Source organism: Botryllus schlosseri, chromosome 2 (genome assembly GCF_051294905.1).
Source record: "Botryllus schlosseri isolate E-star chromosome 2, Bs_hap1, whole genome shotgun sequence".
Classification (NCBI taxonomy): Eukaryota; Metazoa; Chordata; class Ascidiacea; order Stolidobranchia; family Styelidae; genus Botryllus; species Botryllus schlosseri.
In genome coordinates, this window is record NC_137237.1 from 2,629,978 (window position 1) to 2,642,050 (window position 12,073).

The following is a 12,073-nucleotide window of genomic DNA, read 5'->3' on the forward strand; positions in this document are numbered from 1 at the left end:
TTTTCGTACTTTCGTTATAAATGATGCTCCAACGTTGTGTTTAGTAACTTCGTATCCTTGTAAGGGTTTTGTCGCGCAGTCCTGTGAATCAATCTTGTCTGACTTTCACCACTTCATGATTAACAGAGGCGTGATACGCTTTCGGGATTATGTATTCGAAAGGGCAAATAGAACTTGCCTCTCCACCCACACACATAAAATTGCAAGCTATCAGTATTCATATCAACTGCCAATTAGCGAAACAATTTGACAAGGATTTCTCATCTTCAGTTTGCTCTAATCCATCGGTTTCAGAGATCGCGTATAATCCAAACGTAGCGGTTAACGTACGCGCCAGATTGGGTTAAGTTGCAAAGGATTACGGATCGGTTTCGCAGAATTCTATCGCATGCATCATATTTCCTAGACTTGTATAAAGGACTGTATGTAAATTTGTGACGACTTTATAGCTACTTTCGAACCAAAAACCAAAACATAACGCCTCGAATAAACGGTGTGAAAATTCCTTGCTTTGCGAACAAAAGAATTAAGAGGTCGGTTACAGTGCGGAAACAAAACATCGAATAATACTAACTCCAACGATCAATGGCAAACTAACTGGTACCTAAGAATAGTTCATGCCGATTGGAATGTAACACGCGAACGATTCGGTCACAACTCAAACGCGATGTGCAATAGCAAATTCGATACTGTTGGCAAATATGAATCGATATTGAGTAGGGCTGGGCGCAATGATTCGAGTACTCTAATCTGAATCGAGTATTAATTTTAATGATTCGAGTCGAGTACTAAAATTATACGCTCCTCGCAACTGACAGTTAATTTACTAACGAGCAGAGGTGGTCAAAGTAGTCAAGAAAGCTACTCAAGTAGAAGTAGAAGTTGCGACGGAAAAATCTACTCAAGTACGAGTAGAAGTACTTCTTCCATAAGCAACCTAAAACTACTTGAAGTAGAAGTAGAATTTACTGACTTTAAATCTACTCAAGTAAGTAAGTAAATCGAAAACGATCGTAATTCGTTCGTATTGATTGTCAGAAGCTGCAAATTGAGCTATGCGAAAGGTGCAGGGCTGTATTTATATTGATGCTTACCAGGAGGCATCCAATTTTCGACAGCATAAGCGTTCGACCGCATGATTGACTGAAAATGAAAGTATTGATATGGAAATGCGATACCAATCCTCTGTTTACTCGAACAGAACGTTTTAGAAAACATGCTGGTACGACACCCTCCCCCATACTTAAGGCCCGTATAGTTTGGTCGAAGAGGAATACGGAGAAGTTGTATTGGATACGGTGTGAATACTTTGCGCGATTAGTAAACGGTAATAAAACATATAGTGGATCGCAAAAACTCCATATTGTGTAACTTTATTTCCGGAAATGAAAGGCATTACTACACTTTCTTTCACATGTATGTGCTCCAGACAAAAGAACTGATACTAATTAGAACTCAAAGTATGATACTTGGAATTGATAGTGAAACATAAATACTATAGTATACTTCTCAAAGCGGAAAATGTATTTAATGTCTTTAGTCCAGAAAGGTTGTATGCTATACAAGGTCTAAAAGCTACAAAAAAAGTCAGAGACCACTGTTCCAGATTAGGACATGCCATGGACTGCTAGACTACGATATGATAAGTAAATGCTAGATTGCGAAACATCAGTTTCAAACGCTATGATGGGCCATATATACCTTGATGTAATGTTTCATAGGGTGACAATGCGGTGTGAACGGAACCACGCAACCCGCTACCTAAATTATATTGACTTCCGTGAAATACTATTGATCACTCCATATCCACCGTGCGCGAAGCGCGACGAAAATTCTGGGCTTTATTCAACTTTTCTGAAAATAAAATGTTGATACTCCGTGAAAACAGCCCCGAAATTCTTCAGGCTATCTTCCTGATTGGAGGAATAAACGACTTCTACTTGACAAACTGAAAATAGCGAAAAGTAAGTAAGTAGATCACAAAATATTATGAAGTAGAAGTAGAAGTAGCAAAAATTAGATCTACTTGAGTAAGTACTAGAAGTAGAGGAAAACTACTTGAGTACTTCAGAAAAGTAGAAGTACTTCGTTACTGACCACTTCTGCTAACGAGTATTATAGTTTTGATACTATTTTCCATTGAGAAGCCTTCAAACCTGGATTGGACATGTCGCAGCATAAGAGACATAGTACAGAGCTACGAACGATACCGGAAATAATTTACGAAGTCATGATCATTCCACAACATTGTCAATAAGTGCAATGAAATCGGTATGGTCGAAAAAATACCAAATGATCTTTATAGTAATGGATAACAGGCATTATGTTCTTTGTGGTGGCATAAAAAGTACATATTTGAAATTTAACATAGTACATTCTGTTGTGAATTGTGACGTCATAATGAGTGATACTTGACTACTCGACTCGAACCGTAATACTTGATTCAGAATCGAATCATTCAGGTACTCGATTTGGCCCAGCCCTAATATTGACCCCTATACGGGCGTAGACCGTTTTAATGGAAAATAGGTAACCGCCTGAGGAATCTTCGAATTTAAACAAACAAAATTAACATCGTAACTGAGTCACGGATAAGTAGAATCAAAATCATCGTTGGTGATTTTGATTGTTATCATCCGCTTGAGAAGCACAATGCACAGTGCAATATACAATACACAATGCAATGGAGTGAACAAATAAGCGTATGTCGAAACGAAGAATTAGAATATCGATCTAACTATTTCAACATCCACCAATGCCCGATGTCACAGTGCTCGTAACTTTCAACTAAAATCAAATTAGCGATTTTCAAGACATGTCCAAGTGGAAGTGGAAGTAGAAGATGAAGTTCCTAAAAGTGCTCGATTTAGTAGTCTCAAAAAGTAGATTTAATTGCCCATATATTCAATTTTCGAACTATTTAGTTAACTGCGTGATACGGTCGCCTTTTCTCGTGGTTATAACTGCAGTTCCACTCGCAAAAGTGGCAAAAACCTATTACAAAACAACTCTTTCCAAGTTTAAAAACCGAAAGTTCAAAATAACTTCGTAATTTGGCTTGGAAACTGTTCAAGTGTAAGGGAAGTAGTCTAAATACATATTCACTTGAGTGTATCGGTACTCGTAGGCCTACATAGTTACCGATCACATCTGTGTAAGTTGTGGAATGGATTAAATCGAATAGAATGATGTTTAGAGGCAGTTCCATTCTCACACTGAATAGTTTTATAGGTCTGTGAAAAGAATTTCGAAACGACTTGGAGTAGTCTTTGAAATCAGACACCCACCTTCGCCCAGACGATGTAAAGAGGTGGCATGCACACGGAATGACCAGTAAAAGAAGATAATGCAAAAGCACAAGGGACAAAATGAGGTGGCAAGTGACAGAAGGCGAGCTCGATATGTCAGGTCGTGGTCCGGTAAACTTGAGGGCTGACTATAGCATTTATTCTGTAGAAATTGCTTGTATTTCCACTTGAATGTGTTAGATACGAATTCTGGCCACATATTTATAAACTTTTACTTATTTATACTACTATCACGATCCTAATTACCAATCGGTTTGTCACGTATCGACTATTATATAACAAATTTCGTTGTAATGTGGTTTGGTTATTGTATTCCAAAGCACAATCTAATGAGATAATTACCATTCTATATACCTGGCATATCATACTGATGATGAAAAAGCTAGATGTTGCTCTACAGTCCAAAGATAAAGTGAAAATGGGGTGCATTTCTAAGATTTCTCTACATCCAAGCCGCGTGATACGAATGGCGTTGATGACGTCTCTTCATTTTCAAAGTTCCGTATACGAAACGACTGTTCGTACCAGCACGATCGCAGGTCATGTCGGTCATGCCATCTTGATTGGATTATTAACGAATTGGTTTTGATTAAATTCTGATCCGACTTAGACGAGAGGAATTCTGATTAGTTGCCTTGATTACTTGATCAGCCGTGTTGCCAACGTATCATAATCCCGTATATTTAGGGACAAAGATAAGGGCATTACTCGTAAGCGAAATGTGGGGATTATGGCGATTTCGTGGAAGGTTGATACATGAAAACGATTTGCGACTACCTGGTATCTTACAGGTAACAGTAGTTGCAATATCGGCGACTATGTACCGATACGATTGCATCTACTAAGATATGAGATCGAAATCAGTTTTGATGAACAGGATAGTAACGATATCAATCTATCTCCTTCATCTGATAAGATTACCGAATTGATTAAACATTTTATATTGTAACTAAAAAGCGTTCATAAATTAACCTAGCGTTAAAATGCGTTGTAACGAAATTATGGCGTAAATTCCCAATTGCTCACGTAACCCGACATAACGATTGAAAACCAGCGATTACGATCGTTTCAGTGCGTGTGAAATTTCAAAGCAATTATAAACAAGTCATTGTTAACACGAATATTGATTCGGTGTCGTGTACTACAAGGCACAGATACGTGCTATTTGGTTATGGTGGCCCTGAATGCACTTCCACCGTCTTTTGATTGTTATCAAATACATTGTCTCTACTTATTAGCCCAAACTAATTTTGCATGTATAGAATTCTTAGCTAAAATCCTATCAAGCAGACATTGAGTCAATTGGAGAATTTTCAACTTTTCCAGATTGGATTAGCCAGGTATTTTTTTACCAAATTATTGACTAGAATTAGAATTATAGCTGCACATTTATTATACATATTACTATTAGAATTACTGAATTCGCGAAAACTTGGATGTTGAATGAAGCTCAGTTCATATCTAATAAGAGTTCGTTATCATAAACACGAGAATGACAAATCTCCGTAAAGAAAGCTTGGTTCGTTTCGCACTATACAGTTGCCCTTGGCATTTACATGAAAACAAGAAATTAGATTAGAATTAAAATTAGAGCATAGAAACATTCCTCAAATTGCGTCCGATTTAGAATTAGATTAGAGCAACGAAACGAATTAGATTTGAATTAGATTTCCGGCATTTCGCTCCAATTAGTCTAATTGCATAAATGAAGAATGATCTGATTGTCCACGTCTGCTTGGAAGCGGCCCTCGAAATCGCTTCGTTCACGGAGTTACAAAACAAGAAGTCGCTTGCCAATCAAACTGAACGTCAAATCACGCGTTTCGATCGAAATTCGGCTGTGAATAACACAATAATCGCCGCAATTCGAGTATACTCTTTCTTGGAATTCGCGCGGTGTATTTTTCACAAATATTTTCGCGATCATTTTAGAACTGGATCATAATAAAAACATATCCAAACGTACGCTAGCTGATAAAGTACACCGGTCTAAATAAGGCATGACGCCATATCAGATTCGGTAAATATTGATATCTCCAAACAATGTAGGCAAATCTGATAATATTTGACTGAAATATCTCGCATCACACGCGTACGGACATTCACAACAACAAATCGATTTGCGATATACACTTTATAGGCTATAGGTCGCGGGTGGCACACTGGTGACCCGCGCTCCAAACCCGACCCACCAAACTATTCCAAGTGACCCACCAGAGCATTGCAGTACCTGTGCCAGAGTTCGATCTTCAAGTCAACATTAAGGCAATTTCAAACGAATAAATACTTGCATGCGATTAGGAGTGGTGGATCAAGTTTAGGACAGATAGACTGCTCATGCCTCGACCACGGGATATCGAATGTGATTGATTGTTATTAGGCCATAGGGGCTGGGAGATAAAACTTTTCAGGCTCGTTTACACGTTTTTATTGTTTTTCTGTTTTGTTGATTTTTAGTCAGGACGTCACGAATCCTTAATTGTGACGTCAAAATTGAGTGACATCGACAATTGGTAAAAACGAGACCGTTCCTACCTTTCAGAAATCAGTATGTGTGTGTGTGTGTGTGTGCGCGGCGCGTGTGTGTGTGTGTGTGTGTGTGGTCTTGGATATTGTTGATTTCAAATCCGGTCATGTAACAGCTGAAAGCTGCGGATTGTGCTCCGGTACGTTCACGACGAAAAAATCTCAGAAATATGTCATGGTGTGCCATACTATACCTTTTCCCAATGCACGCATCTGAAATATAGGGAGTGGTATTACGTCATATTTGATGATACGATTGTTGATATACAATCTTATGTCCAATTCTCTACTAGATGGCAACTAAAGATATTCGGCTTGATTTAAATATGAATATACTATTCAATTGTGTATTGGAGTGGTATTTCACTACATTTCACACTTGATAAAATTTACTTGCAGTATTCTCTTCTCCAGCTGTGATTAATTTTCATAATCTCCCATAGATTTCTCTACGATTGCAATAATTTGCTAACGTATACTGTCATTAACAACAGTCGATTCACATTCTAATTTGCCATCAACGTAACCGCTGTTAATGTCGTATCGCCACGGCCAAAGCTCTAACATCATAAGCCAGTGATAACGATTGCAAACCATTCCCGTGGTTGCCACTTCGGTACAATTTCAGTACACTTAGGTGCACCAAGTTAGCATAGTGAAGCTACTATAGGCTACTTGTTGTAGCTCCTTCCGGACCATTCTGCAGCATTTGTGATAGATTTATAGCTCATCTGACAACGCCTTGTACAGAATGTACACGTGTTCATCTCATAGTTTAGAGTTGTAGTATATTTCGATTGTGTGACAGATTCGTTCTGTACAGACGTCAGCTCTTCGTTTCAAATGTCATCGCGGCAGTACGCATGGTTAAAGGACCACAACCGATTCATTGTTACTTGCTGCAATATATATACATATTTACACCTTTTAGTTACGGTACAGGGTCTTATACGCCCGCAAAACATATCCCTCGGTTGACAGAACGCGCGCATGACACCCGGCATGCATAAGAGAGAGATCTCACCGTTGTAGAAGGTGATGGAAGGAAGCGATAATCTACCACAAGCAACATGATCTGTCAATCACAAATCATTGCGGTAGCGGGCCGGGACAAAGGCGGTTTTCACGGAAATAGAGTTCGTGACATTAACTTGGAATTACGCAATACGGAAAATCAATTCATCACGATCTCCTATACAGGTTCGGAAGGCGAACCTTGATATTTTCAAGGTACGATTTTCCAAACGGACCTTGCAAGGTTCTACAGAAGTGGTCGGGAACCTATGGCTCGCGAGCCATGTATGGCTCTTTTCGGTATAAGATATGGCTTTTTGAGAAATTTTTGATTTTGAACTTAATTTATCAATATTGCAGCAACTTGTTAGTAGATTTTCATGACAGCGATAATAATTATTCTCGTGGCTGCATAAAATGTCTTTGAGAGGTCAAGACAGTTGGGTATCCAGGGTTCTAGGCTCGCACCGCTCTCTTTTTAAAATCCTCAAATTCAAGTTGCTGTCGCACCGGCGCCACCACCCGCGATTTCGATCTACCCACCAGCGCGCGCCTAGAAATCTTGGATTGCACGATACCTTGATTGACGAAAGAGAATAGTTGACATGGCGACACTTGTAGGACAATGTAGTTTTGAGATACACATTTTCTTCTTGATCCACGCCAAGAAATAAAATGCCTTGAAAATGACATTCACAATTACAAATTCAAATTAAAAACAACGCCATAGCTATCCATTTTCTTCATCGGTTAGTAGATTTAGCACCGCCGTAAAAATGTTGGTGTATAACGTAACGTTACGCCGAATGTTTTAGAAGTCAATCAATACTTAGATGTTCAGAATCATCGCGGCAACTACATTTGATTAATATCAGTGATTCTAAATTCTACGCGATTTACGATGAGTTGGGGTGTCACAAGTGAGGCTTGGCCCGTTTGTGCCTCATCAGAGACTCACCTCTCTTTTCGCTCTTTATTTTCGAACAATAAATATGAAAATTCCGTGATTTTGGGAATAAAATGTTCGAAATCTACTCATTCATAAACATCGATAGAAGATACCAATAACCATTAAACGGTTCACAAATTTCCTTCACTCATCTCTGACGACAAGTGAGGAACTGCCTCACCTGCCTTCCTTAACCCCACGCCACTGACGTATCCCACGGTAGTTATGTACTGCTGTAGTGACCGTGTTTGGCTCCACCTACCAATGTGGGGGCGGAAATATATGGCGCACACTACGAATCCCTTATATTAGTGCTACCAATACGTCACGGATGTACAATTGTGACGTAACGGTAGATTGACATGTACGGCTCTTCGGTCGAAGAAGGTTCCCGACCACTGTTCTACGGGGTTGTAATGACCCGAATTATATTTTAAATATGGAAAATAGCTCGAGTTGACTTGAGTCAATTCGTTCATGGCGCATGACTCGATCCAGACATATGACTCAAGACTCGTAATCAAGACGGCATTTATTTGTAACTCCTAAGAATAGGAAAGTTACCACATTTCTGGTATTTCGTCTATCAGCAATGGTACTTGAAAAATAGGGCCCGAAATTGTTAAGAAGAAGGTAAATTGCTATATTTTGATTTTTTGGTTGCTGTCACACCTTATTTAACATTCACTCGCAAAGTAATAATTTTATTTGTAAATTTATGAATATTTATGAATGCGATTCGGTAATAACCAAGCAGTGTTATAAAAAAGTGGGCTGAACATGACTCGAACTCGCAACAGAACAGTGAACACAAGGACCTGCGGACTTGGAATTGAGTATCAACACTAAGACCTGGAAACGACGCTCTGCTACCCGACTTGGACTCGGACGCGGACTCGGTCGAGAATTGAAAAAAACACGACTTGACTGGAGTCAAAACCTAGATTTACTTATAACTCAGAACCTTGTGACTTGGTTACAAGCCTGGGTTCTCCACTGTGGACATTTCTGCCGAATAACTGAATTCTATAGTTAGATGTATGGTCAAATGTACTTGAATTACAATGTCGGCAAGATAATGCAATGTGGCGAGATAGCGTAGCGGTATGATACACGGCTGCAACACCAATGGATTGCGGATTCGAGTCCGACCGAGGTCGACTACAGAATTCCCACCTAAATGTTGTAGGTTTATCAGGCACCTCATCGCCATCTCATCCGCGCAGGCGGTGTCTTAGAAAGCCTGGAAGTGAGCCGTACGTCGGCAGATACAGAATCATAATAAAGACAATCGGCCTGGTTTCAATGAACATTGCAATCGACACACACCATGAATAGCACAAACGAACAGCTCCCTAAATCACGACGGAAGCAGAAAAGGAAGTCTAGCACAAAACGAGTCGAAATATTAACTTGATTCTCGGTAATTATGCCTGAAATATCCAACCTTGCTGGCGGACTTGCCTCCGTCGCCGCTATCTGATTGGTCGGGAGTCTGACCAGGGCGAGATCATAAGCTTCTATGCACGAGTTCTGGCGGACGTCTGCCGTTCCGGATTCAACCACAATTTAATTTGCATGCTCCAGTGCCAGATTGCTCCTGTGCTGGACTAATCCTCAGTGCAGTCCTACATTAGTGAATGCAAACACGCGTATATGTAGCCTTGATTCCCACTCTGGATGTATTTGAATTTCAGCAACACTTTTCGGTAGGGCTTGGCACAACGATGTAAGTACTAGAATATAGAGTCTTAATTATGATTCAAGTACTGTAAAGTAGTGAGAGATGATTCTTCCGAGTACTGAGAATGTACGATGCTTGCCATCAGTGAGAGTGAAATTGGGATAAAGAATTATAGTTTTGATATCATATTGCACTGTGGAAGGCTGTGAACCTCGGTTAGTGGTCTCGTAGCACATGACGCATGACCGAGCGAGATAGTGTAATGGTTATGCGTCCGGCTTCTCGAGCGGTAGGTCGTGGGTTCGATCCCCGGCCGGGTCATACCAAAGACTCGAAAAATGGTATCCGCAGCTATCCTGCTAGGCGCTCAGCAATCACGGATAGCATGGAGGAGAAAAAAAACGGGGGCGCAGACTAGATGACCTCATGGGGCCGTATCGCAACTCCGTCGCCAAAGCATCTCGATGGTGCAGGCGAGAAAGAATATCATATCTCTCTCTCTCTCTCAGTACAAAGCTTGACATTACTGTGAAGTGTGAAGTCACAGCGTTGTCACATAGCGCAATGAAATAGGTATGGTCGAAAGTATACCAAATAATCGTTAAAGTGATGTTATTCGTGGTAGCAAAAGAGGTGCTTATTTGATCTTCCTACTTCCTATATCTTTCATCTGCAGTGACGTCATAGTAAGTGATACTCTAATATTCGTCCCGAGTAGACGCCTCATACTCGAATCAGGATCGAATAACTCAGATACTGGATTTTGTCTAGCTCTTGTCATCATGCGGACATTTCGATCACGCGTGACACCTTCAGAATGATACCAAGCGTACTAGTCTATAGACCACCACTCCGAAATATCTTGTACATAGAGAGGCGCAGAGGAAGGCCAATAGCGATTTGGTCTCGAATTCGCATCGTGACGTCGTTGATGATCGATATGATTTCTTTGGAGATTTTAACCCAATTGTATTGTTCAGCATGTTATTTGTTTTGCGCCACGCTCAGGATGGTTCACTATCAAGCAAGAGGAAGACGCACTATATATAGGTTTGCCATACGTCCTCTTTTAAAAGGATTGGCTTCTTTTTTCAATAAATTGAAAGTGTCTTAGGAGGACGCCTAAATGTCCTCTTTTTGAATTTGTCCTCTTTTCCTAGAAAAAGTATTAAAATGCGATCAAAAACTCGACTCCGACGCAGCGAACGACAGAGTTTTGGCAAGACAGTCGACGAAAAACACGAAGCGACGGGTATTTTAGGAGTAGAGATGGGAAAGATGACCTTTTCTGTGCTATTGGTCAGGATTTTTTTTAAATCACCAGTTTTTTTATGGTCCTACAGCAGGAGTGTCAAACATACGGCCCGCGAAGCAATTATGAGTGGATTGAAAAAGTCTCGTACTATCGAGCACATTTGTACCAGATGTTCAGCTTTTTTGTAGGAAATACTTTCATTAAATATTCCCTCAAGAAAGAAAATGTCGAGCATGTTCAATGTTCATATAGGCCACATTATAACTGCCCGACTACGGCGTTGTGGTTTCACTCTCTCTAATTCGAGAATGCAAAAAGTGCACACAGAGTTCAGAGTTTTATGGGAAAATGGACCAAAAAGTAGCTATTCGCAAAAACGCCAACGCGGAACCGTTATATGCAGTCTACATGAAAAATATAGGTACGCAAATATACACAATCGCACTGTTGTGTCGCTTTCAACCCAATAGGCCCCGGACTTATAAGAGAAACTCGACTCGCGATTTAATAATAATAATCTAAATTCCAACGTCCGCGTTTAGACGCAGTGTGCAGTGCTAAGGCCTGTTTGCGACTAAAGCAAAGGAAGCACAGGAATATCCTAACTTGTATCGTCGTTAGCGCCACTGTTTTATCAGTTCTTAAGTCTAACTGTGCATAACTGTACAGCTCAGTGATTCTACCGGACAATCATCGTATTTTTGCCAATTCCATTATTCGCGAATAAAGGTGTTGTCACTTGCTAGAATAAGGCTCCTATGATCCGTGTATTTATCTCCGTGTAATTATCTATGTGTGTTTGATAATAAAACATTCATTCAAATGAAAAGTAAGGAAGCGAGGTAACATTTTGGAATCAGTTGACTGGTCCGACCCGCGAGCGATTTTAAGGCTTGAATCCGGCCCGCGGCGCAATTTGAGTTTAACACCCGTGTCTTGGAGATTTCAGAATTTTTGAAAAGTTTCCTCTTTTGCGGATCTCAAAATATGGTAACTCTAACTATATATCTCGAGAAGCTTTAAGCTCAACGCAGGATATTATAAATAAACTGTGATGGTTAAACGATGGAAGGACACAAGATGTGAAGTCCTAAATTTTTTTTCAATGCACTTCCTTCAATCTTTGGTGTATGTTTCCTATCATCAGATTATGTCCTTGCAGATTTCAACACTCAAACATCATCAGCTTCATCATTTTCGAACATGTTCGTGACTTATATGCTTGAACCAATGGCGCCCTAGCGAGATATGAATCTATACGTCGCCATATCTGTTTCTACAATCCAGTTAATATTTGCCAGGAGTTTAGCCCATAGAAAACGTGCCCTGCCTTTCAG